The sequence below is a fragment of the Vombatus ursinus genome, unplaced genomic scaffold (genome assembly GCF_900497805.2).
Source record: "Vombatus ursinus unplaced genomic scaffold, bare-nosed wombat genome assembly UNPS02014158.1, whole genome shotgun sequence".
NCBI classification, from domain to species: Eukaryota; Metazoa; Chordata; class Mammalia; order Diprotodontia; family Vombatidae; genus Vombatus; species Vombatus ursinus.
This window is the reverse complement of record NW_020953936.1, coordinates 2,351,126-2,375,850: the sequence shown is the minus strand read 5'-3', so window position 1 is coordinate 2,375,850 and position 24,725 is coordinate 2,351,126. Positions and strand designations below refer to the sequence as shown.

The following is a 24,725-nucleotide window of genomic DNA, read 5'->3' as shown; positions in this document are numbered from 1 at the left end:
TGAGATCCCTGAGGGTGGGAGTGGTTGGTGGTGTTGACTATGGACTAATGGGTAGCCTGTAGGGAAAGTGGATCAGGGAATCTGTGTTGATTGAGAAGTCCCTGAGTGGAGTGGGGGAGGAGCTGCTACTGCCAGCCCGTCTTCTCAGTGAGTCTAAGAGAAACTTAAAGAAGGGAGAGACCCGTGGTAGTGTCCATTTTGGAAATCTGCCAGCAAGTCTTAGAGCCCTTTGGAGGGAGAACTCTTCTGGTAGGTCCCTAACTATTTCTTGGAAACTCCTGGTGTAGGGGTTTGGACTGAATATGTGCTAATTCTTAAGATAGTTTTAGGGGTTGCTTTTTTTAATGTATCTGTAATATCAGTACGCTTTCTTGTAATTTAGAGAGGCAGCATGCTGCAGTGAGTAGAGAGCTGGCTTTGGAGCCAGGAACACCTGGGTTCAAGTACCACCTCTGAACACATAATGTCTGAATAATTGTGGGCAAGTCACTTAATGTCTCAGTGCTTTAAGGAAGGACTTAAAACTAGAAATTGCAGAGAACCTGCACTGGTATAGAATGAAATGAAATTTCCAGATCCAGCCCTTATCACTATTATGTTTTTTTCAATTGACAAGCATTTATTTCTCTCCTCATCTTCCTCCCATTGGGGAAAAAAAAAGAAAAGAAAAAGAACACCTTGATAACAAATACATATAGTCAAGTAAAACAAATTCTGGCATTGACCTTATCCTAAAATGATTCTTCCTCATCAGAACTCTGGAATCATGGTTGGTAATTTCATTGATCAGAGTTCTTAAGTCTTTCAGAATTGTTTGTTTTTACGATGTTTTTATTGTATAAAATTATTCAGCTGGTTCTTCCCACTTCACTATCAGTTCATACAAGTCTTTCCAGGTTTCTCTGAAACTGTCAAATTTCATTACGTTCATATGCCGTAATTTGTTCAGCTATTTCCCATTTGATGGGCACTCCCCTAATTTCCAGTTCTTTGCCACTTCAAAAAGTGCTGCTGTGCTTTTAGACATATAGATCTTTTCCCTTTTTTTTCTTTTTCCTTTTTCATTGATTTCTTTGGGGATATATGCCCAATAGTTATCCCTATTCTTATGATATATCCTTTTCTCTTGGGAGCTGAATGATCCCCCCAAAAGTCCATTTATTTGAGTAGTCTACTAGGTTCAGTTATACATTATTCCTTGGCACTAACTTTATGATTTAGCCAAACTGCCCAATCTGCTGTTCTCCTAATAGGAAATTCCATCTCTCCTAATAGGAAATTCTGTCTCTCCTCAGATTGCCTTTGCGAAGGCTGTCTGATCCTCACAGGAAATATTTTCCCTTCTCACCTTTGTCTCTTGGAATCCAGGGCTCCTTTCAAGGCTGAGCTCCAGTGCCACCTCCTCCACAAAGTCTTGTTGCTTCAGTTGTCGGTTCTCTCCCCCTCCTCCCCCCATCACTTTGTGTTTCTTACACTGATGGGTTTTCGAACCTCTTACATTTCCCTGTAGAATATAAGATCTATTATATTTATGTGTATTTGTTAGTTGATTTATTTGGTTTGGGTTAATTGTGTTAAAATCTGAAAGAAGTCTAAAGAACTGTAATTCAAAAAAATATATATTTTGAGGTCAGTTCTTTCAAAGGGAAATGTTACAGAGTGTTATTAGCATATAGAACAATGATAGTAACTTACTGTTGTATAACTATAGTTTTCAAGTCACTTTTCTTGTAAATACTTAAAGTATTTGTTTATTAAAGTCTCTTAACCCCAAGGTAGATAATAAAACTGCTATCCCCATTTTAAAAGTGAAGAAACAAGGTGAAGTGACTTGCACTGTTTAATAAAGGTTTGGAATACTTCATGCTTACGGAAATGTATGTAAATAGAGTCTAATATTCAACATACTTCCCATAATGTAGTTTCAGATGTCCTGAGACTTGGTAAGATGCGTAAATGCCTCACATTCAGTAAGCTATGACTAAGCTTTCTATAATGTTTGGGAATAGGTCTTGACTTTATGTTAGCCTTCCAGTTTCCTAAAAAGTGCATAGTAATAATACTTTTTTCTTTTCTTTGTTTTATCTAAATGATTCTACATCTTAAAAATCACATACATTGGTCAGGTTTGGAATAACTAATTTGTGTTAGTGTAGCAGGTGGGATGAAATGTAACACTACACTACACCTTTTGTTTAAGTATAAATTGAACTTTGAATGTGTTGAAAGACCAGCTGTCTCAGCAAAATGAACTATTGCCCTTTAACAGTTGTTTTCATTACTGAATTATATCTCTTGGGCCTGAGACCCAGCTTTTATTTGACTAGGACAACCTTCATCTAGTTACTAATAGCCATTATAATTTCTCTTTGAATATTCAAACAAATTAAGAATAGTCACACAAATTAGGTATAATAATAATAGCTTACATTTATGGTTCACTAAGTGCCTTCACTTATATTTTTTCATAGCACTTATGTTTTCTGATTTGATCTTAAAACTGTCAGATCAGCAAACATTTATTAAGCCCCTACTGTATGTCAGACATACTACTCTAGGCACTGGGGATAGAAAAACACAAAGTAAAACAGTCCTTTCCCTCATGTAACTTACTTTCTATTGGAGAGATAACATGGACATATATAAGTATAAAGATGAGACTGTTGAAGGTTTAGCCCCAGGGGAAGGCACTAACAGCTTGCAGAATTAAGAAAAGCCTCGATGTAGAGGTAGCATTTGAGCTGAACTTTAAAGGAAACTACAAGTTCTGAGAGGTGGAGATGAAGAACGGTACATTCCAGGCATGGGAGAGGGCATGTGCATAGGCATGAAGATGGGATGTGGCACATTGGGTGTGAGGAACAGAAAGCAAGCTAGTTTAGCAGGAGCTCATGAAGTGGAATAGGGTATATATATGTAATAAAATAGGTTGGAGCCAGGTTGTGAATATTCAAATGCCAAAGAGAGTAGTTTGTATTTGACCCTAAAGGTAACAGTAAGCCAATAACAATAATGATGATGATGATGGTGATGATAATAAGCATTTATATAGCAGTCACTATGTGCCAGGCACTGTGCTATGCTCTTTTCATCTCATTCGTCCTCACAACATGCAAGCAAGGTGGGTGCTATTAGTATCCCCATTTTACAGTTGAGGAAACTGAGGTAATCAGAGGTGAAGTGACTTGTCCACGGTCACACAGCTACTAAGTGTCTGAGGTCAAATTTGAACTTGTATTCCTGATGCCATGCCCAGTGTACTGTCCACTGTGTCACCCAGCTACCTAGCGAATGTTTGAATAGGGAAATTAATATGGTTAGATCTGTGCTTTAGGAAAATTACTTTAGTAACTGTGTTGAAGATAAATTGAAAAGAGGAGAGACTTGAGGCAAGGAGACCAAGTGGCTATTGCAGTAGTCCAGGTGTGTACTGTTTTATGGGGTGTGTAGTTCTCTGGGTGTGTAACAATGGAGCATATGCTCTGGTAGCTTCTCTCAAACCAGAAAGGCTTCAAATATGTGTTACTTGTGATTTATGTATGTCTGTAGGCTGAGAACCAGCCTACCTCATTTAGAGAAGCCCATCACCAGGTTGACTAATGAATTCCAGCCACAGCACCTCTCAAAGATTGTCTGCTAAGCTAAGTAAGATATACATGTCTGTTAGATAAGAAATATATGTTGTTGAAGGGAGTGTCCTTGCTGATAAATTTGCAGATTCTTTTTTTTTTTTTGGTTTGTTTATTTTTGCTAGGCAATTGGGGTTAAGTGACTTGCCCAAAGTCACACAGCTAGTTAAGTGTCAAGTGTCTGAGGGCAGATTTGAACTCAGGTCCTCCTGATTCCAAGGTTGGCGCTCTATCCACTGCGCCACCTAGCTGCCCCAAAATTATTTGGTTTTTTCTTTTTTTTTTTTCCTTTTTGGTGAGGCAGTTGAGGTTAAGCGACTTGCCCAGGGTCACACAGCTAGTAAGTGTCAAGCGGCCAAAGCCAAATTTGAACTCAGGTCCTCCTGACTGCGAGACCGGAGCTCTATCCACTGTGCCACCTAGCTGCCCCTAAATTTGCAGATTCTTAAAATGTTGGAGTAAGATAAAGTGAGAAAGATAGGTCCTGGGCCTTCTCTTCTTTCTCTATACCACATATCTTGGTAACTTCATTAATTCCCATGGGTTCAATTCCATTTTTATGCAGATGACTCTCAAATGTAGATATTTAGGGTTTATTATGATTTTTAAATGTCTCCCCCTTTAGACTGTGATCTCTTTGAGATCAGAGACTCTCTTTTACCTTTCCTTGTATCCTCAGTACTTAGCATATACCTGGTACATGGTAGGTGCCTAATAAATGTTTGCTGACTGACTGAATTATTTCTCTATTGAACACTAGTCCTGCTGAGCCAACACCCACTGTTTACTGGGCATTTCTCCCTGACTGGACCTTTGGCATCTCAAACGGAACATGTCCAGAGTAGAATTTCCCCCCTAAACCTGTCCCAACTCCATGATTACCCATTTCCTTTGAGAGTACCATTATTCTTCCAGTAACCTAGGTTGGCTATCTTAGTCATTCTTGATTCTTCTTTCACTCTCATTTTCTATATCCAATCAGTTGCCAAATCTTGTTGATAATACTTCTGCAGCATCTCTTGCATTCTCATATGTGTCCTTTTCTTTCTACTTACATAGCTATTAGCCTTATTCAGCCTCCTTAATTGGTCTCCCTATTTCCAGTTTCTTCCTTCATTAATTCATCTGCCAAAATCTTCCTAAAACACAGGTCTGACCATGTCATTCCCCTGCTGGGGAATATACAATGACTCCCCTATTCCCTTTAGGATGAGATTTGAATGTTTCCAGACTTAACTTCATATTACTCCTCTTCATACATTGTACATTCCAGCCAAACTGAACCATTTGCTGTTTCCTGAATTTGGCATTCCGTTGCCTGATTCTGTACTGTTGTATAGACTTTCTCCCATACCTAGAATGTTCTTTCTTGTCCCCTATATTTGTTAGAATACTTAGAACTATCTACTCAAGGAAGCATTTCCTGATCCCCCATTGAAGAAAAACATTAATAGTGTACTCTGAGTTTTCAGCACATCTGCTAGAAATTATTAATATATCATTCTAAATTCAAACACATTCTTAAGAAGTCCAAATCAGCTGAATCTCTTCATGATCCCAGGACATGGCTCTAAAACAAGACATTTCAAAGTAACAATAGGAATTTTGAGCAAGCAAAGTGTCACAGTATATAAAACACAATTTGGGCTTAATATTTTACTTCATCTAATACAGCAAATTCTTAAAGTGTGGGATCCATGAAACCCTTTCAAGGGATGTGTGAGGACAAAACAATTTTCATAATAACACTAACAGAATATTTGCCTTTTTCTCCCATATATTCTCTCATGAGTATACAATAGAGTTTTCCGAAACATAATGACTTGTGAGTTAAAGATTTAGCTGCAAACGTGAAGACTGAGTTAATATCTTGTCTGCAGAATTGTCCTTTTGCCTTATGAATGGATGAATCTTCAGATAGGGTGAGACTTGGAATATGGGAATTAACACATCATTGAAGCTCTTTTAATTGGAATCCTTGCTGACAAACACATGTGGTGTTGAAATATTTAAAGTACTGAGTACCTTTTGAATTTCTTGGTTTAGTCTGGAACAACTGTATTGACACTTGCACTGAAGGTACAGAAGTGGTAGTGGGTAAAACTGCCAGCTAAGGAATCAAGGCAGTGGCATCAAACTGTACTGGTTGTCACATTCTTCATTTTTACATATTTAGAGTAAAAAAAAAAAAAGCTAGCTTCACTTAAGAATTTTCTTGATTAAGGAATAAAAATTAACTTTATTAAATATCAACCCTTGAGTATATAATGCCTTATTAATATTCTGTGTGATGAAAGGAGAAGTATGCATAAAACTCTTCTGCTGCATAGCATAATGATTACCTTGAGGAAAAGCTCTCATTTGTGTTGTGAACTGAACTAGCTGCATTTTTCATAGAACAAACCATTTTTACTTGAAAGAATGACTTACAAACTGTGGTTATTCAGACTTGGGTGTTAGGCAGATATTTTACCAGAAATCAGCAGTCATCTTGTCATTTCAGGGAAAAAAATGACAGTATTTGTTGCCAGTGACAAAATTTGAACTTTCTAGGGAAAATTAGAATTTTGGAAAACTTGTATTTGCCACTGTGAGCTTGAGTTTTTATAGAAGGATTTGTCTGGTGATGTTCTACTCAGTAAAGCAGTATTTTCCAGATGACCAATGCTTGATATTACAAAATGGATAAAAGATCTATTAAAAGTGCTAGATATAGCAATGAATTTTACTGTAACAATTTGAGAAGTTCATTGATATAATTTCAGGCTTCACACTGCAACTAACCTTTAAGAAACTACCGCTTGTTCGGTTTTGATATAGTTTCAAAGAATAATATCCACATTTATCTGAAAAAGACTTTTTTTTTGGAGGAGGGGAGGCAGTTGGGGTTAAGTGACTTGCCCAGGGTCACACAGCTAGTAAGTGTCTTGAAGATGGATTCGAATTCAGATCCTCCTGACTCCAGGGCTGGTGCTCTATGAAAAAACTATTAAAATACTCCCTTTTCCAACTTAAGTTGAATTTTCCTCATAGACTTCCAACCAAAACAAAATATCATGACACATTCAGTGCAGCAAGCAGATTTGAAAATTCAAGGGTCTTCTTTTAAGCCAGACATTAAAGAGATACGAAAAATATATAAAACAAGCCTACAATTTCACTAACTTTTAAAAAAAATTACTTTTCATAAAATTGTTATTTATGTTAACGTAACGGGTTTATTAGTTTAAATGAATTAATACATGTTTAAAAAATTTATCAATTTTAATTTCTAATATGGTAAGTATATATATGTATATAATATATACACACACATATATATCCCACATAAACAAAAACGTGCTTTCTCAAATCTTTTCCTTTTTTACACCATTCATTCTGTAGCTTTCACTGAAACTTGGTACTCTCCTGATGATACAAGCTCCCAGGCGCCACTTTCCAGCACTGATTGTATTTTGACTCATTTCCCCTGACTCTTTGGTCAAGGTGGGGGAGTTACTATATTCCTTGCTCTCCCCATTGCCATTTCCAGTCTTTCCAGTGCTCTCTACATCACCTAAGTAACCTCTCCTTCTTTGAAAGGTTTGTTTCACTTCATCCTTATCTACCACCTAATCAAAATTCTGGTAGTTCTCTCTTATCCTCTAAGATACTCTCCATTTTTCAGTTAGTTTAGTGCTTGACTTAGTCTGGCAATTCCTGTCCTCATACTAGGGGACTTCAAATTATATCTTGATACTCCCTTAAACACTTACACCTCTCAGTATCTCAACTTGCTCATTTCCTGTGATCTACTCTTCCACCCCACCTCACTATAGCTACAGACAGAAATGGTAATACTCTTGCTATCACTCTCAAATGCTCTAGTTTCATATTTATGGACTCTGAAGTTCTGATCACAATCTGTTGTCATTCTGCCTCTCCCTCTGCCTTGCAGCTCCTAATCCTGGTCTTTGTTCTCCCCATGACCCCTGTTCCCTTGACCCCTTAGTTCTTTTCTAGGCCATTACTCCTGCACTGACTATACTTCCTCCCTTCACCATCTTGACCCCTTAGTGAACCAATTCATTTCTGCATTATGCTTTCGAATACTTTATCCCCTTTATCCTTTTATGCCTTGCCAAGTCTCAGCCCTGAATTATTCCCACTATCCTCTAATTTTGCTTCTACAAACATGCTGCAGAGTAAAGGTGGAGAAAATCATGCAACTGTTCTGACTGGGTCTACCACACATTTATGTTACATAATCTTGACTGGGCTCTCACTTCTGCAAGGCAATCCTTTTACACCTCCATAAATACTTAACTATTCTACTCACCACACCAACTTTTCCAGACCTTTTCATCCCTTTTCAGACTTCCCACAACTCACTCAGCTAAGAATCTTGCCTCATATTTCACTGGAAAAAATGAGCCATTCACCAAGATTTCCCAGTTCTCCCCTCTTCATCTCATGTCACTAAGATGTCTTCTACTACTTTCTCCTTCATCCCATCTCAAATGAAGAGGTGACTTTTCTCCTTGCCAAGGCAAATCCTTCTACATGCTTGAGTGACCCCATTTCATCCTGTCTTCTCCAGCAGATTACCCCTTCCCATCATCTAAACTCTAAGTTCTTTTCAATCTCTCTTTGTTTACTGTCTGCTTCCCTGTTGTGTTCAAATATCTATGCCTCCCCATCCTTAAAATCTCACTTGATCGGGGCAGCTAGGTGGCGCAGTGGATAGAGCACCGGCCCTGAAGTCAGGACGCCCTGAGTTCAAATGTGGCCTCAGACACATAACACTTAACTAGCTGTATGACTCCGGGCAAGTCACTTAACCCCAATTGCCTCCCCCAAAAAAAAAAAAAACTCACTTGATCCATCCATCACCAGTAGCCATCCTCCTATATCTCTCAGCCTTTGTGACTAAGCTCCTTGAGAAGGTCATCTCAAAGAGGTGCTTCCACTTCCTTTCACTGTGTTTTTTAAGTCTTATAGTTTGGCTTCTCTCCAAAGTTACCAGTGATCTTTTAAAAAAAAATTCAATTTTATTTTCAAGTCCACATTATCTTCCATATCACCTTTCCTACCCTCCTCCCCTCACTTGGGGAAGCAGGAAAAACAACCTGTTATACTGTTACAAACAGTATAGCCAAGCAAAAGATTTCTGAATTGGCCCTATTAAAAAAAAAAAAAAAACAACCCAAAACAAACAAACCAGAATGCCCCCCTTGTGGCTCGGTCTGCATTCTGTCCAATATCTTTCTGTCTCGAGATGGGTAGCTGCTTCATCATGAGTCTGGAATTGTAGGTTGGCCATTGTGTCGATCAATGGTCCTAAGTCTTTCAAAGTTGTTTATGACACTTCTGTTCTAATTCTGCTTGTTTTATTTTGCATCAGTTTATACAAGTCTTCTCAGGTTTCTCTGAAACCATCTTTCTTATCATCTCTTACTTCACAATAGTATTATATCACATTTATATACTGTAACCTCTTCCTCAGTTGCTGGGCACCCTCTTAGTTTCCAATTCCTTGCCACCACAAAAAGCAGTTACATTTTTGTGCATATTTTCGTCTTTCTTTGATCTTTTTGAGGTATAGACCTAGTAGTAATATTTCTGGGTCAAAGGGTATGCACATTTAATAGCTTTTAGAGCATTGTTCCAAATTGCTTTCCAGAACGGCTGGACCAGTTCACATATTTACCAACAGTACATTAATGTACCTGTTTTCTCACAGCCCCTTTAACACTTGTCATTTTCCTTTTTTTTTGTCATCTTTGCCAATCTGATCAGTGAGAGGTAGTAACTCAGAGTTTTAAAAATTTATATGTTTCCAATTATTAATGATTTAGAGCATTTTTTCACATGGCTATTGACAGCTTGGGTTTCTTCTTTTGAGGCCTGTCTGTTCCTGTCCCCTGACCATTTATCAGTTGGAATGATTCATGTCATTATAAGTTTATATAAGTCTGTATATCTTTGAAATGAGAATTTTATCAAAAGAATTTGCTACAAAGATTTTTCTCCCAATTTTCTGCTTCTCTTCTAACTGTAGCTGAATTCGTTTTGCTTGATTGCACAAACTTTAGTTTTATGTAATGAAAATTGTCCATTCTACCTCCCATGATCCTCTCTAGCTCTTGTTTGGTCATAAACTCTTCCTTTATCCATAGATCTGACATGTAATTTTTCCCATGCTCCTTTAACTTGTTTTTGATGTCACCTTTTAAATATGTATCATGTATCATGTAAATGTCTTGATATATACTATGAAGTGTTGATCTATGCCTAGTTTCTTTCAGACAGCTTTCCAGTTTTCTCAACAGTTTTTGTCAAATAAGAAGTTCTTTTCCTAATAACTGAGATCTTTGGGTTTATTAAACACTAGATTAGATTATCTTGTTTCTGTATGTTGTGTACTTTATCTTTTTCACTAATCTCTCTATTTTTTAACCAGTACCAAATTGTCTTGATGATTATGGCTTTTGTAGTGTAATTTGAGATCTGGTACTACTAGGCTTCCTTCCTTCTTACTTTTTTTTTCATTAATTTGTTTGATATTATTCACCTTTTTACCTCTATATGAATTTTTTCCTAGCTCTATAAAATAATCCTTTGGGAGTTTTATTGGTATTGCACAGATTGTCAATTAATTTTGGTAGTGTTGTCCAAAGTTTTCTTAACTGCCAAATCCAGTGGCCTTTTCTCAATCTTCATCCTTCTTGGCCTCACTGTAGCCTCTGACACTATCAATCACCCTTTTCTTGATTTTCTTATTCTCTAGTTTTTCAGCATACTACTCTCCTCTGATTCTCCTACTAACTACCTGGCCTTCTTGTACTGTTTCTTTGCTGGATCTTCATCCAAGTCATGCCTAGTAAGAGTCAATGTTCCCAATGCTCTGTCCTAGACACTCTTCCCTTCTCCCTCTGTACTATTTACTTGATGATTTCAGCAGCTCCTGTGGATTCAATTATCTCCTTAATGCTGAAAATTCTCAATTCTACTTACCTAACCCAACCTCTCAGCTGACTTCTTTTCTGGCATCTCCAACTGCCTATGTGATCTCTTCAACTAGATGTTCAGTAGACACCTTATATTCAACATATCCAAACTGAACAGTTATCTTTTCCCTAAACTTTCCCTTCTTTCTACCTTCTCCATTACTGTTGAGGGTACAACTATCCTCCAAGTCTCCCAGGTTCACAAACTAGATGTCATCCTTGACTTTTCTCTTTCATCTCCCAAATCTAATCTGTTTTTCAAGGCCTGTCAGTTTTATCTTTGTAACATCTCTTGTATATGCCTCCTTCTTTCCTCTGACATTGCCACTATGCTGGTGCAGGCCATTATTAATGACCTCATATCTCAACAATTTAAATAACCTATCTCTGTGCCTGAAGTTTTTCCTTATTCTAGTCCATATTTCACTCAGCTCTCATTGGGATCTTCCTAAAACATAGAACTGACTATGTCATTCCCTCTACTTGATAAACTCCAGTGGCTCCCTATCACCTCCAGAATCAAATACAAAATACTGTGGTATTCAGAGTCCTTCATAACCTTCCCCCCAACCTCTTCAATGACACAGGCCTCCTTGTTTTCCTTAAACAAGACACTTCATCTCTAGACTTGGCATTTTTCCTGTCTGTCCTGGAATCTTCTCCCTTCTCCTCCTTTTGGTGTTATGGGAGCATACTACAGTGTTTGTTTGACTAAAGTGAACGAAATCGATAAAGTATTGATACACAACAAAAGATAGACTTGTGATGAGGAACATCATTACCTATTTGCTCATCTGATGGAAACTAGAAGAGCTTTTGCTAAATTCTTGATGTGCCTTATTTCTAATTCTGTCGTTCCTTCTCATTTCCTGCCTTTCAGAATCCCTAGTTTCCTTCCAAACTTGGCTCAAGCTCCACCTTCTCTAGGGGGCCTTTCCTGACCCACCTCTTCCTTCTCTTCCTTCTCTCAAATTTCCTTTTATCTTATAGATATACATATCCTCTGATTGACTAAGCTCCTTAGTAATAGAGACTGATTTTTCCTTTTTGTTACCAGTGCCCCGTGCAGTGCCTGGGATACAGTAAGTGCTTACTAAATGCTTCTTTTCTTGATGACATGCCTGTGTACAGAATATGGGTAATAAAAGGACTTTGAGATATTAACTCAAGGATACAAATATAACCATCTATCACTAAGTTTTGGTAGGAAGATTGATAACTGGAATATTACAATGGAAGGATACACTGTATTCAAAAGTAACAGATTATGTATTTGGCATTAGAGACAATATGTCAAGGAGAGCTGTATGTACCTTCAATCTAAGTGGGAGTTTGGATCATGGTGGAGAACATTTGGGGGAGGATAGAAGGAGGGTGATAATGGACGTGATATCATTGAGAGAGAATAATAAAACCTGCCACTGACTACAGTGAAAGAAATGGAGAAATTATTCACACCAATGATAAAACTGACATAGTTGAGATAAGTTTGTGATGGGGAAACTGCAGTTACTTGTGGAAGCCTAGTTCTAGTGGAAGCCTCTTACTACTGAAAGGGCAGTTGATATGTTCTTGACTTGCCTCATTTTTATTTCTGTCTTTCAGAAGATAGAGGGAGAGATGAGGGGTCCAGGATTGCTTCAGCTCATCATGGGCTAAATAAGCTTTTGAAGACTGGTTTCAGAGGCCATATGTAGCATAGTAGAAGGAACACTGGAATTAGTGTCGCAGGACCTGGGTTCAAATCCCATCTTTGCTAAGAGTGAGCTTCATTTTTTTTTTAAATTTGTAAAAGAAGGTTGTACTACATAATTTCTAAGATCTCTTTTTTTCAGTTTTAAACATTTGATCCTATGAACCTGATTGCTATTTGTAGCATTGTCAAATAACTGGCTTAGAAATGTTCTTTTAGAATATAGCCTATTGAGCTGCTACTTTCCCCATTTGATTTATGTAATTGTATTTATAGTTTGTCAGAATGTAAGCATCTCTTGTATTTTTCATTTGCTTGGAATTGAACTTATTTTGTTTTCTGTGAAGTTGACAGTTAAATTTCCAAAGGGGCAAAAAATAAATTCAGTTATTGGTTTTTTTCCCAGGGTTTCATTCTAGATTTAGACATGTGGAATGTCAAGTATGCATTGTTATTCAGTATTTGGTAAGAAAAGGTTTTTGCAAGTAGCAAACCATGTTAGCAGTGCCAAAGCAAACAAGTTGCTACATATAGAGGTGCATTTCTTGAAAAGTGTATAGATTTGTTTTTTGGAAATCAGATCTGTAAATTTAAACTTACTAGTGGAGATTGTTAAAGGATCCCTGTGAGTTATTTTGAAAAAGGAAATAACTTTTAATAATCACTCCCTAGTTCATATGTGTTATAAATACGGATTTTCATATTATATTTAAATAAAAAGGGATTTGAAGAGAGATGGTTCTAATACTTTTTAAAAAAATGTTGACCGCATTAAATTTGTTTTTATGTATCTCTACCTTAATTTATTATTCTGATTCAATTTCTTAAAGTATCTTAAAGATTATGCAGAATATAGACTGTATCTTAATTTCTACCTTCTTAAAAATTATGCTTCCATATATATAATGATTTAATGCTCTTTGGAGTTTTATACAAAATAAGCTAAATAAATAAAGACATAGCCAGGACCTCTTCTATTGGCTTTTAATTGGTGAGTGCTCACATAATGCCAACTGATTTTGTGTTTGACTAAATAAAACACATTAAGAAATGCTGGGAAAAAATTTATGTAAATCATCTTGTGATTATTCATTCTAATAGTGGAGGAGTAGCAAGAATATTTTTAAAAATCAGTTCTATTTAGTTTTAAAATATGTTTTTGTGTTTATTTGACTATATATTTTAAAACCCCTATTGTTAGCATACTCCCTTCTCCTTTTATTTTTCCTGTCTAAGTAATACTGAGCTCCCTGGTGCTGAAGACAAACCACCCTTCTTAGTTCTAGTTGTCTAATCCTTCCTTTTACATACCTCAACCTTACCCTCTCCCCTACAATCTCCTACTCTTTTTATTATATCCTCGGAATTCCTGCGCTATAATTAACAAACTTCCTTTCATTTTAGACCTCTTCCTCTCCTGTTCCTTCCATCTGGCACTCACTGAGACCTGGCTCCCCTGGATGACACTACATCTCTGATGGTACTTTGTAGTACTGGTTAGTATTAGAGACTTTTCTCTTTTAAGTTACATATTGTCTTCTCTATTTAAAGTGTAAGGACCTTGATATTAGAGGCTGTTTTCACTTTTTCTTTGTTTCTTTGTATCTTAGCACAGCGCCTGAAACATAGTAAGCACTTAATAAATGCTTATTGATTTACTGATGGAATGATGTCCACCTTTTAAGATTCTATCCTTATCCCTTATGTCTCATCATGTCTTAGAAATTCTAATCTTTTCAACTAAACTGGTATTTTTTCTAACAGTATGTTTCCAGTTATGTGTTAATACTGTTTTTGTCAACTGTGTGTGTTGTGTGGGTTCAGAGAAGTAAATGAATAATTCGCTGTATCTAACTTGCTCTAGACTACCATACATCATATCCCATCTCACAGTTTACTTGGGCTATCTTCTTGCCTTCCATCCTGCCACATCTCCTTCTGGACCTTCTGAGACCATACCCCACTCATCTTTGGAACCATCACTATCTTGATTGGAGAGATAAACAGGGCAAATGCACTAGACTTCAGATTATGTATCACATCTCATCCAGCTGTTCAGCTAGCCATCTCCTTGCCATTTGTCACTCTGATTCTTCCCTTTCTGTCCCTGGCTTTGAGAACAGTAGTCAAATCAATATAACGTTGTTCCTGGAAAGGGTGTTTTTTTTGGACATCCAAAGGCATTTATGTAGTTCTCCTCACCATCCTTGTGGCTTTCCAAACCAAACACCCTTCCTTGGCTATCACTCCTTTACAAAAGTTGTCTCCTCCTGCTTGAATGTAAGCTTTTTGAGAATAGGGACTATTTTGCTCAGTGCTTGACACATAACTTAATTTCATTTTCCTGTCTTTGTAAACCGAGCACATAGCACAGTGTCTGGCACGTAATGGTTTAATAAATGCCTTTTGAATTGATTGATGTTTTTCATTCATGTATATTGTCTAGGCTAAGCTGTGGTAACAGCATCTTGCATCTGGATTACAGGGCCTTTGCCAGGAAAGTGATCTTAGATTAACAGAATAAGTAGCGGTATAAGAGAACCAAATAAGAGTGGGTTATTTTGTTCTTAGAAAAATTAAGCCAGGATGCAGGAGAACTGAGGAAATCAGCAGTAAATTTAGGATAGGACATCTTTTAAAAACCCTTTAATTTTTGAGGTGATTTCATGCTAACTTAGATTGTTTAAAAACACTTTTAAAAACACTACTTAAAAACATAATAAGCTTGGCTTGCATTTTAAAAACAGGTAGGAAATTGTTTACTTGCTGCTTTTTAAATAATATTTTATTTTTTCCCAGTTACATTTAAAAACAATTTTAATGGTCATTTTAAAAGATTTTGAGTTCCAATTTTTCTCCCTCCATCCTTCACCTCCTCTTTCCTTAAGATGGTAAGCAATTTGAAAAAGGTTATATATGTAATAACATAAAACATATTTCCATATTAGTTATGTTGTGAAAGAGGAACCAGACCAAAAGGAAAAAAAAAATTAAAAAAAGAAAGTGAAAGATGTTGTACCTCGATCTGCATTCCGATTCCATCAGTTCTTTCTTTGGATGTGGATAGCCTTTTTCATCATGAGTCCTTTAAAATTGTCTTGAATCATTGTATTGCCGAGAATAGTTTAGTTATTCATAGTTGGTCATCATACAGTATTGCTGTTACTGTGTACAATGTTCTGGTTCTGCTCTCTTCACTTTGCATCAGTTCATGTAAGTCTTTCCAGGTCTTTCTGAAATCATCCACTTGTATTTCTTATAGCACAAGAGTTTTCCATCATAATCATATACCACAATTTTTTCAGTCATTTCCTAGTTGATGGGCATTCCCTCAAATTCCAGTACTTTGCCACCGCAAAAGGAGAGCTATAAATATTTTTGTACAAATAAGTCCTTTTCCCTATTCTTGTAACGCTTTCTAACTTTTGTTTGGTCTTTTTCCCCCCCCTTTTCCCATAGATCTGACAGATAAACTATTCCTTGCTCTCCTGATTTGCTTGTGGTATCACCCTTTATGTGCAGATCAGGTACCCATTTTGACCTCATCTTGGTTTATGGTGTGAGATGTTGGTCTATATCTAGTTTCTTCCATACTGTTTTCCAATTTTCCAAGCTGTTTTTGTCAAATAGTGAATTCTTGTTCCCAAAGCTGGAATCTTTGGATTTATCAAACACTAGAATACTATGGTCATTTATCACTGTTTATTGTCTACCTAATTTGTTCCATTGATCCACCACTCTATATCTTAGCCAGATAGTTTTGTTGATTACTGCTTTATACTATAGTTTAAGATCTGGTATGGCTAGACCACCTTCATTCACATTTTTGTTTTCATTGATTTCCTTGATATTCTTGACCTTTTGTTCTCCTAGTTGAATTTTGTTATTATTTCCATGCAATAAAATAAAATAATTTTTGGTAGTTTGTTGAGCAATTATTTTTCCAGTTGTTTAGATGTGACTTTATTTTTGTGAAAAGTATTTTGCAATTTTGTTCATACAGTTCCTGGGTTTGTCTTGGCATCACTTGCTGTTTTTGATGCAAGTAGTTTATTAAAAAATAAATTTTATTACTATTTTGTTTTCATATTACCTACATTTAACAGTGTATATTTTAATTCCTTCCTGAGAGACATCCCTTGTAAGAAAGAATGAGGGGAAAAAAATCCAAACCAACATATTGAAAAAAAGTCTGATGTTATATGCAATGTTCCATAACCATATTCCATCACTTCTTCAAAGAAGGAAGGGAGGTGGGGGGGGACACCTTCTCATATGTTTTTGGTTTTTTTTTTAAATTTTTTCATGTTTTCTTTAGGGGCAAATATGATCATTATAATTTTGTGGCAGTTTGGATTTTTTTTTCTTCCATTTTACATTGCTAACTGAGTTATTTTGGTTCTGATTACTTCACTTTGTACCAGTTTATAACATCTTTCCACATTTCTCTACATGTATTATATATATTCAGTGTTTCTTATAACTCAGTAGTATTCAACTACCATAACTTATTGAGCCATTCTCTGTTGATGGGTTCTGTTTCTAGTTCTTTGGTATTACAAAGAGTGCTAAATATTTTGCTATATTATATGAGGCCTTTTTTTGACATTGACCTCCATAGAGTATATGCTTAGCAGTGGAATCTCTGGGTTATAGGGTCTTTGCCTATTTGAAAGTTGCTTTCTATAATGGTTGGACTAATTAATTCAACCAACAATTTATTAGTGTGCCTGTCTTTCTACAATTCTGGCCATTGGCTATTCCTATCTTTTGTGATTTTTGTCAGTTTGCCAGATGTGAGGTAAACTCTGAGTTGTTTTGGTATGTATTTCTCTTATTAGTGATTTGGACCATTCTTTCATATGATTTTTAAAAATTTGTAATTCTTCTTTTGAGCACTGTTTGTTCATATCCTGTGATGATATATCTAATGGAGAATGGCTTTTGTGGTTTATTAATTTCTATTAATTGCCAATATATTTTGCAAATGTTTTGATGCAAAGTTTTTTTTTCTAGTTGACTACTTCTAGTTGCATTAACTTTGTTCATGCAAAATCTTTTTAATTTTATGCAATTGAAATTGGCTGTATTATATTTTGTAATTGTCTCTTATCTCTTGTTTGGTTAAGAATTTACCACCTAGTCATGATTATGAGAGGCTCCTGATCTGGTTCTAATTTTTTATGCTATGAACTTTAATTTCAGGTCATATATCCATTTTGAGTTTCTTGTGGTATATTATGTATCAGTCCAGTCCAAATTTCTGTTAGAAGCAGTATACTTTTAAACATAACTTAGCCCATACAAAGCTGCATTCTTCTAATGGATCATGAATTGGTAGCCAACACAGTATACCATGTATACCAATTATAATATATTTGCTGCAACTTATTTTGAAGATTCTAGGGCTGGTCCCCGTTTGTGATGTCCATGGGTCACCTCTTAATATTGTCTGAGTTTTATAAAAGCTAGTTCTTCTGTAAGTGCAGGGCCATTAAGAGGTATCAGATCTGTCCTAAGAGATGTTAAAGTACAATTGAAAGGATAGTACACATTACCCCTCCCCCCAAAACAAACAAACAAACAACAAAACCACCAAACAAGCACAAGGTGGCATATTCTAAGTACCAAAAATTTCCTTTAGTCCTTTAGATACTATAGGAGTTCTATGGAGGGAGTGGTCACCAAGGGCTGTGGTGGTTGAATAAGCTGTGAGTGAGGGTGTAATTTGAATTTGGTCTTCAAGGAATGGTAGTATTTGCTAAATGGAGAGATTGTTGGTCTCTCTAGTAAGGGGACAGTGGACAAAGCTTGACTGTTAGGAAGGGTTAGGTGATGGTTTGCATTAGAGCATAGTTGAAAATAGGCTGCAAAGATAGGTTGGGGACGGGTTGCATTGGCTTGATATGCTAGTTTGGATTTTAATTGCTTGATAGAGTTTAATCAAGATTAAATAATCTTGATTAACCTGGTATCTGTAAGCAGTTTAGCCAGACTAGAGGATGGATAGAAGGCTATTGAAATAATGCAGACATGAGAGGATGAGGGCATGGAATAGGGCTTCAGTTATGTAATAAGTACATTTTTTATCATCGATCTTTTGATATGATTAGTTGCTACTTTTTTTGGTACTTTAGTATCTTTAAAAGTTATTTTCTTTCATAATATTATTGTAGTTATTATATAAATTATTCTTCAGGTTCTATTCATTTCACTCTGCATCATTTCATACAAGTCTTTCTGTATTTCTCTGAATCCATCATTTTTGTTTTGCTACTTTCTTTTTGTCATTTTTGTCAGTCTGAGGAACATGAAGTCGAACTTCAGAATTATTTTAAGTTTTATTTCTCATTTTTAGTGATTTTTTTCATGTGGTCACATTTTTTCATTTGAGAATTCATCTCCTGTTTTTTGACCACATGTCCTTGGGAAATAAATGGTTCTTGTTCTCATTATTTGTATCAGTACTTCTTGGTTTTTTTGGATATTATACCTTTTTCAGAGAAATTTGCCATGAAAATATTTTCCCAGTTAATTGCTTACTTTCTGAGTCCAACAGCTTTTATTTTGCTTTTGAGGATGCTTTTCAGTTTTATCAAGCTGACTATATTTTGGTATCACCTTTATCACTTGCTTTAAGTTAAGAATTCTTCCCCAACCACAATTGTGAAGGGATTCTTCTTTATTCCTTTAATTTGTTTACATGTCCATTTATATATGGGTGGTGTATCCATTTAAATCTTTTTATGGCACATAGTATAAGAGTTGGTCTAAAATGAATTTCTGCTGAACTGTTTTCCAATTGTCTTAGTAGTTTTTGTAGAGTAGTTGGTATTTGAGGTTTTATGGAGCACAGGGAGCAGAATGTTGAGTTACTTTTGGGTTTTGCTTTCCTAATGTATTCTATCGGTCCCCCTTAGTTCTTCTTGTTGTTGTTATTTCCCTTGGGATTCTTGACCTTTTTTTCTTCCGGATGAATTTTGTTACTTTGTCAACTTTTATAAAATAATCCCTTGATAATTTGGTTGTTATGACACTAATTTAGATAGCCTTTTATTATTGGCATGGCCCAACTGGGAACAATTCATCTCCAATTATTTATCTTCCTTTATAAAAATCTTTTGTAGTTACATTCATTTAAGTACTAAATATAGTTTGGTAGTTGAACTTGCAATCATTTTACACATTTTGCAGTTATTTTAAATGGAACTTCTTTGTTTATATCTTCCTGCTGGATTTTTTAGTAATATACATAAAGGCTGATGACTTTTGTAAATTTATCTTATGTCCTACTGCTTTATGAAGTTGTTTCATTAGTTTTTTTAGTTAACTTTCTAGAGTTTCCTAAATAAATCATCATATCATCTGCCTACACTTGTTCTCAGTTTCCTTTTCTTGTATTACTGCTATAGTGGGCATTTCTAGAATTATGTTTAATAATAGTGGTGGCAGTGTACATCTGTGCCTTACCCACTGGTTAGATTGGAAATGATCTTTTATTACAGATGTAAATTCTTGATTTTAGATACTACTTACAGTATTAATGAAATATTTATTCCTATCCATTTTAGTGTTATTTACAGAAAGTATCTTCTCAGAAGTATTTTTTGCATCTATTGATAGATACAGTCATGTGACTTTTACTGTATTAGTATTTAGTATTGACATATTCTAGTATGTTTGTATTTTTCCTAATATTAACCCAATCTTGCATTCCTGGAGTAAATTGAAACTGATCATAGTGAAGATTTTAAAAAATATTTGTGATAGCCTCTTTACTAATATCTTATTCAGTATTTTGCATTAAAATTCATTAGAGATATTGGTCTATAGTTTTCTTTCTTTTGCTTCTACCTGGTTTAGATATCGGACCATACTTGTTTCATCAAGGAAATTTGGTAGGATACCTTTTTTCTGTATTTTGACAAACAATTCATCTAGTATTAGAGTTAGTTGTTCTCTAAGTTTTTATAGAATACATTTGAAAATCTTTTCTGGATGTAGATTTTTTTTTTCTTTCCTTTATAGCTTTGTCAAGAGCATTTTTTTCCCTGAGTATTCACTTGCTGTGGTTGCTGAGGAGATGGGAGCTGGAGCATCTGTGGAATCAGTTGCCAGGTTGCAATTCCATAAGGATTGCTTTCCAGAATGATGGCTGGAGGGTGGAGGGGTGGGGTGAGGTGGAGGGTCAGGACTGGAAGTAGGAGGTAGGATCTGAGGGACACTGGCATTCCCGGAGCTCTTGGGCTTATCTGTCAGTGACATTTGGTCATGGTTTTGTGTTGGTGGTGATAGGAAGATAGTGCTTACTGGCTTTTGTGGCAGGACCTTTGTCCCAGTTCCCATAGGCTTCTGGCTACCTTTTTGTGCATCCTAAATTGGATGAAAATATTGTAGTTTCTCTTTGGACTTCTTGATTTTTTTTTCCCCTTCTTGATTGTTTTTCAGTCTGGTTTTCTTTTTAGAGCTTCATTAGACTACGTTTGACAGCTGGGCTCCCCTGTAATTATTCACACAGTCATCTTAGTTGGAAATCCTTTGAAATCTTTTTCATTACCCTGGCTAAGTAAACTTTATAACTATAAGATGGTCTACACGTCTCTTACTTCTTTTCAGTCCCTACCCTGAACCACCAAACCAGCCGAAGTCAGGCCTGGCCTAGAAATGGTCTGAAAAAGATGTGAATAGTTTGTAGTGGTATTTTCAACAGATACAGGATATTTTAACCAGGTATTAATATTGTATGAAGTACTTGGCCATCAATAAAATGACTGATGACACATCCTTTTATAAAGTCTTTCGTTTATCTGTCTCCATCAGCCATTTTATTAGTTGACTAAGTAGAATCTCAAAGGTTAACGACTTGCTTTTGGCTAAGAATTCTATGAATTTTCTAATTGATTAACTTACTAGTAGTGCTGTTACATGTTTCTTATTTCCCCCTTTCAAGTCATTTTATTATTAACATTGATTCAGCATGTAAATGCTTATAAGAATTTTTGAAAAGTGACATGATATTGCCTATAATAAAAGGTAGTTTTTAGCTAAATTAAGCAGAATCTTTTAGTGAAGTAACTTGTATAATTGTGATTTCTTTTTTTGTCCTGCCCCATGTCAGTGGTTTGTTCTCAACTTTTCTGACTTCTCAAAGGATCCTTCTCATAGCTATTGACTGTGGATACTTCAGTTGATTTCCTTTGAATGCTTTCCTTCACAGCCTGATGCTGAAGTAATTCTCTAGAATTTTAGTTCTCTCAGAACTTCTTTGGGATTCATCTCTATGTAGGTCCTGTTAACAGCTCAAAACAACCATGACTGATTTTTTTCCTGATCAGAAAGAGATAATTTCCCATTCTATTCTAAAGAGAAGAAACCTTCTATTTTTCCATTCTCCTATATAAACTTTTTTTTTTTTTAAGGCACTTGGGGTTAAGTGACTTGCCTTGGGTCACACAGCTAGTACATGTCAAGTGTTTGGTCTGAGGCTAGATTTGAACTCAGGTCCTGCTGATTCCAGGACCAGTGCTCATTCTACCATGCCACCTAGCTGCCCCCCCATATCAACTTTTTAAATTTACATTTGCTAGTTATTAACTTAAAATTTAAAAGATTTCTCTTAGCAAATTCCTGACAACTTGTACTTTTATAGTTTATTTCTGTATTAATGTTTTTTTCTAGAAACTTTTCAAAAAGGGTTATTTTGCTAGCCTCTAAATTATAGGAGTCATAAAATTTTCGAGCTGAACAGGGCTTTAGAAATCATGTAATCCAGTTCTTTTTTTCTGAGTCCCAGAGAGGGCAACTATTTTGCTTAATAACATCTAGTAAATGGTAGAGGTGGGATTCAGTTCAAGTCTTCTAAAGCCAAATGCAGTATTGTTTCTGTTAACATTGTAGAACATTTTGTGTGTGTGTATGTGTGTGTGTGTGTGTGTGTGTGTGAGAGAGAGAGAGAGAGAGAGAGAGAGAGAGAGAATATTTCTCTTAAAATTTTTAGTATTTTAAATAGATTTAAAAAGGTTTCATAACATAGGATAGCTTTTGTCTCCTTGCCCTTCTCAGCTGTTTCTTGCCTTTGGTACCTGGACTTTCTTCCTCCTTGAGAAATCTCTTTGGATCAGTTTTACCTTATAAACTTTAAAACTGGAACTCATGGTCTCACTTATTGTTGTGTTCATTTCCTAGAAGAGGTGTGATGAGCGTTTGAAAGGTATTTATGTAAGCTTAAACTAATAACGAAGTTCTGTATAACAAAGCTGTTAATAGCAGTGCAATTTTAAGCTGCTTTTGTAGAAGTAGCGTGTCTGGAATGAGTTTGGTGATAGCCTTTCCAAACACAATGGAAATATTATGTTTAGTTCTGGTTACCAAATTACTCCACATTCTTTTTCTTGGTAGGCTCATCTGCTCCCGTGGATTTAATTATCATCTCTATGCAGATGACTTGGAGACCTACAAATCCAGCCCTAGCCTCTGTCCTGAGATCCAGTCCCCCATTACCAGTTGCCTGTTGGACATTTTGAACTGAATGTTCCTTTGTTTCCTCAAACTCTTAACACGTCCGAGACAGAACCCTCAGCCTACCCTCATACTGTGCTTGGCTGTCTTTGTCCAGGGCACTGTTATTTTTAGATTCATAGTCGTGGTGTTTTCCTTGATTCCTTATTTTTCCTCACCTCTGTGTATCCAGTCAGTTGTCAAATCTTGCTGTTTGTAGCTCCACAGCATCTCTCACTTCTGACCTCTTTTTCTCACTCAGTCAAGCCACACCCACAGTGGCTCCTTTGCATTCCTGGTTGGCCTTCTTGCCTCACATCTCTCCCTACTTTATTGGTCCATCTTCTCTACTGATGCCCCAGTGTTTTTCCTGAAACATAGGTCTAACTGCTCCGCTCCCCTAGTTAGTGTTCCCTATTGCCTCAAGTATAAACTATCAACTCTTTTTTTAGCTTTTAACAGGACTTGGCTCCAACTTATTTTTCCAGCTTTGTTGTACATTATTCTCTTTTCTGTGTTCTATGGTCCAGTTCTCTCTGTTTCCCACATATATTGCCTTTTCCTCTGCAGTCTCTGATGCCTGGAAGGCACTCTGCCTCTTAGCATCTCTCACTTCCTTCAAGAGGAAGCTCAGACATCACTTTCTACAGGAAGTGATGATCCTCCTGACTTTTACTGCCCTACCTCTTCAGCTACCTTGTATTTAACTACCTTATGTTTTCTTGTCTTTCCCATTAATATGTAAACTCCTTGTGAGCAGAGCCTTTTTTTTTTTTTTTTTTTTTGCTTTTTTGGGTGAGGCAGTCGGAGTTAAGTGACTTGCCCAGGGTCACACAGCTAGTAAGTGTCATGTGTCTGAGGCCGGGTTTGAACTCAGGTCTTCCTGACTCCAGGGCCAGTGCTCTATCCACTGCACTGCCTAGCTGCCCTATTTTTTTTTTTTTTAAATCTTCACTTAACACAATGCCTGGGAGCTTAATTAAAGGCTTGCTGATAACATTGAGAAAATAGAGTGCCTCAAGAAGAATTTAAATAGACTGCTTGGGCAGCTTAGTTATGTCAAGGATTCAAAGAACTAGAAATGCTAGAGAAAAGGGGAAATAAACTTAGGAACATTTGTAAGGTTTGCAAAGCATTTTACATGTTACTATCTCATTTAATCCTCACAACACTGTGAGGTAGGTGGTGCTGTTTATCTTCATTTCACAGATGAGAAAACTGAGGTTGAAAGAAGTTAAGTGACTTGCTCAGAATCATACAGCTAGTGTCTGATTTTTGAATTCAGGTCTTCTGACTCTTAAGTCCAGCACTCTACCCACTGTGCCACCTAGCTGCCTCTGCAGCATATTTGAAAGGTGGTCATTTGGAAGAATTGGGATTTGCTATATTTTATTTGTCTCCTGAGGAGGGAACTAATACCAATACATGGGGATTATAGATAGATTTTAACTCAGTATAAGAAAGTAATTCCAAATAATTAGAGCTTTCTAACAATAGTATGGGCCACCTGGAAAGAACTTTATTATTTCTGCATTTAATTTCTATTGCTAGTCCAAATAAAATAGTGATGAATTGTTAGTGAATAAATAGTACTAAGATACAGGTAATGAAATTTTTGTTGAGACGCGTGAAATTCAGGAACTGTCCGGTGCATAATTTTATGCAGTTATTAGAGATAACTTTTTAGGAACTGCAATTTGAAAGTAAGCCAGGATGCTTTAACTTCTAAAATTTTTTATAGCCTAGCCAGTCTCTCAAGTTTTCATCCTGTATCTTTTTTTTTACTTTTTCTTCCCTAGAAAGATTGATCTACACTGTATGGCTTAATATCATCACCACCTACTTACTTTTTACCCTTTTTAGTCTAGCCTTATCCACTTGACTGAAATTGCTTTCACCAGGGTTACCAGTCATCCT

General features: G+C 36.2%; 1 protein-coding gene across 3 annotated transcripts in view; it reads left to right on the top strand.

The window, feature by feature from the left end:
• ZBTB5 (zinc finger and BTB domain containing 5) overlaps positions 1 to 24,725 on the top strand; it is a 44,848-nt gene that overhangs the window by 1,261 nt on the left and 18,862 nt on the right. The window contains exons 1-2 of one of the 3 annotated variants that reach the window (XM_027859104.1): positions 12,293 to 12,380; positions 13,716 to 13,807. The exons of the other annotated variants lie outside the window; for them this stretch is intronic. The gene's annotated coding sequence lies outside the window, so the exon portion shown is untranslated. Of the gene's footprint in view, positions 1 to 12,292; positions 12,381 to 13,715; positions 13,808 to 24,725 lie in introns of those variants that run through there. 3 annotated transcript variants of the gene reach the window in all.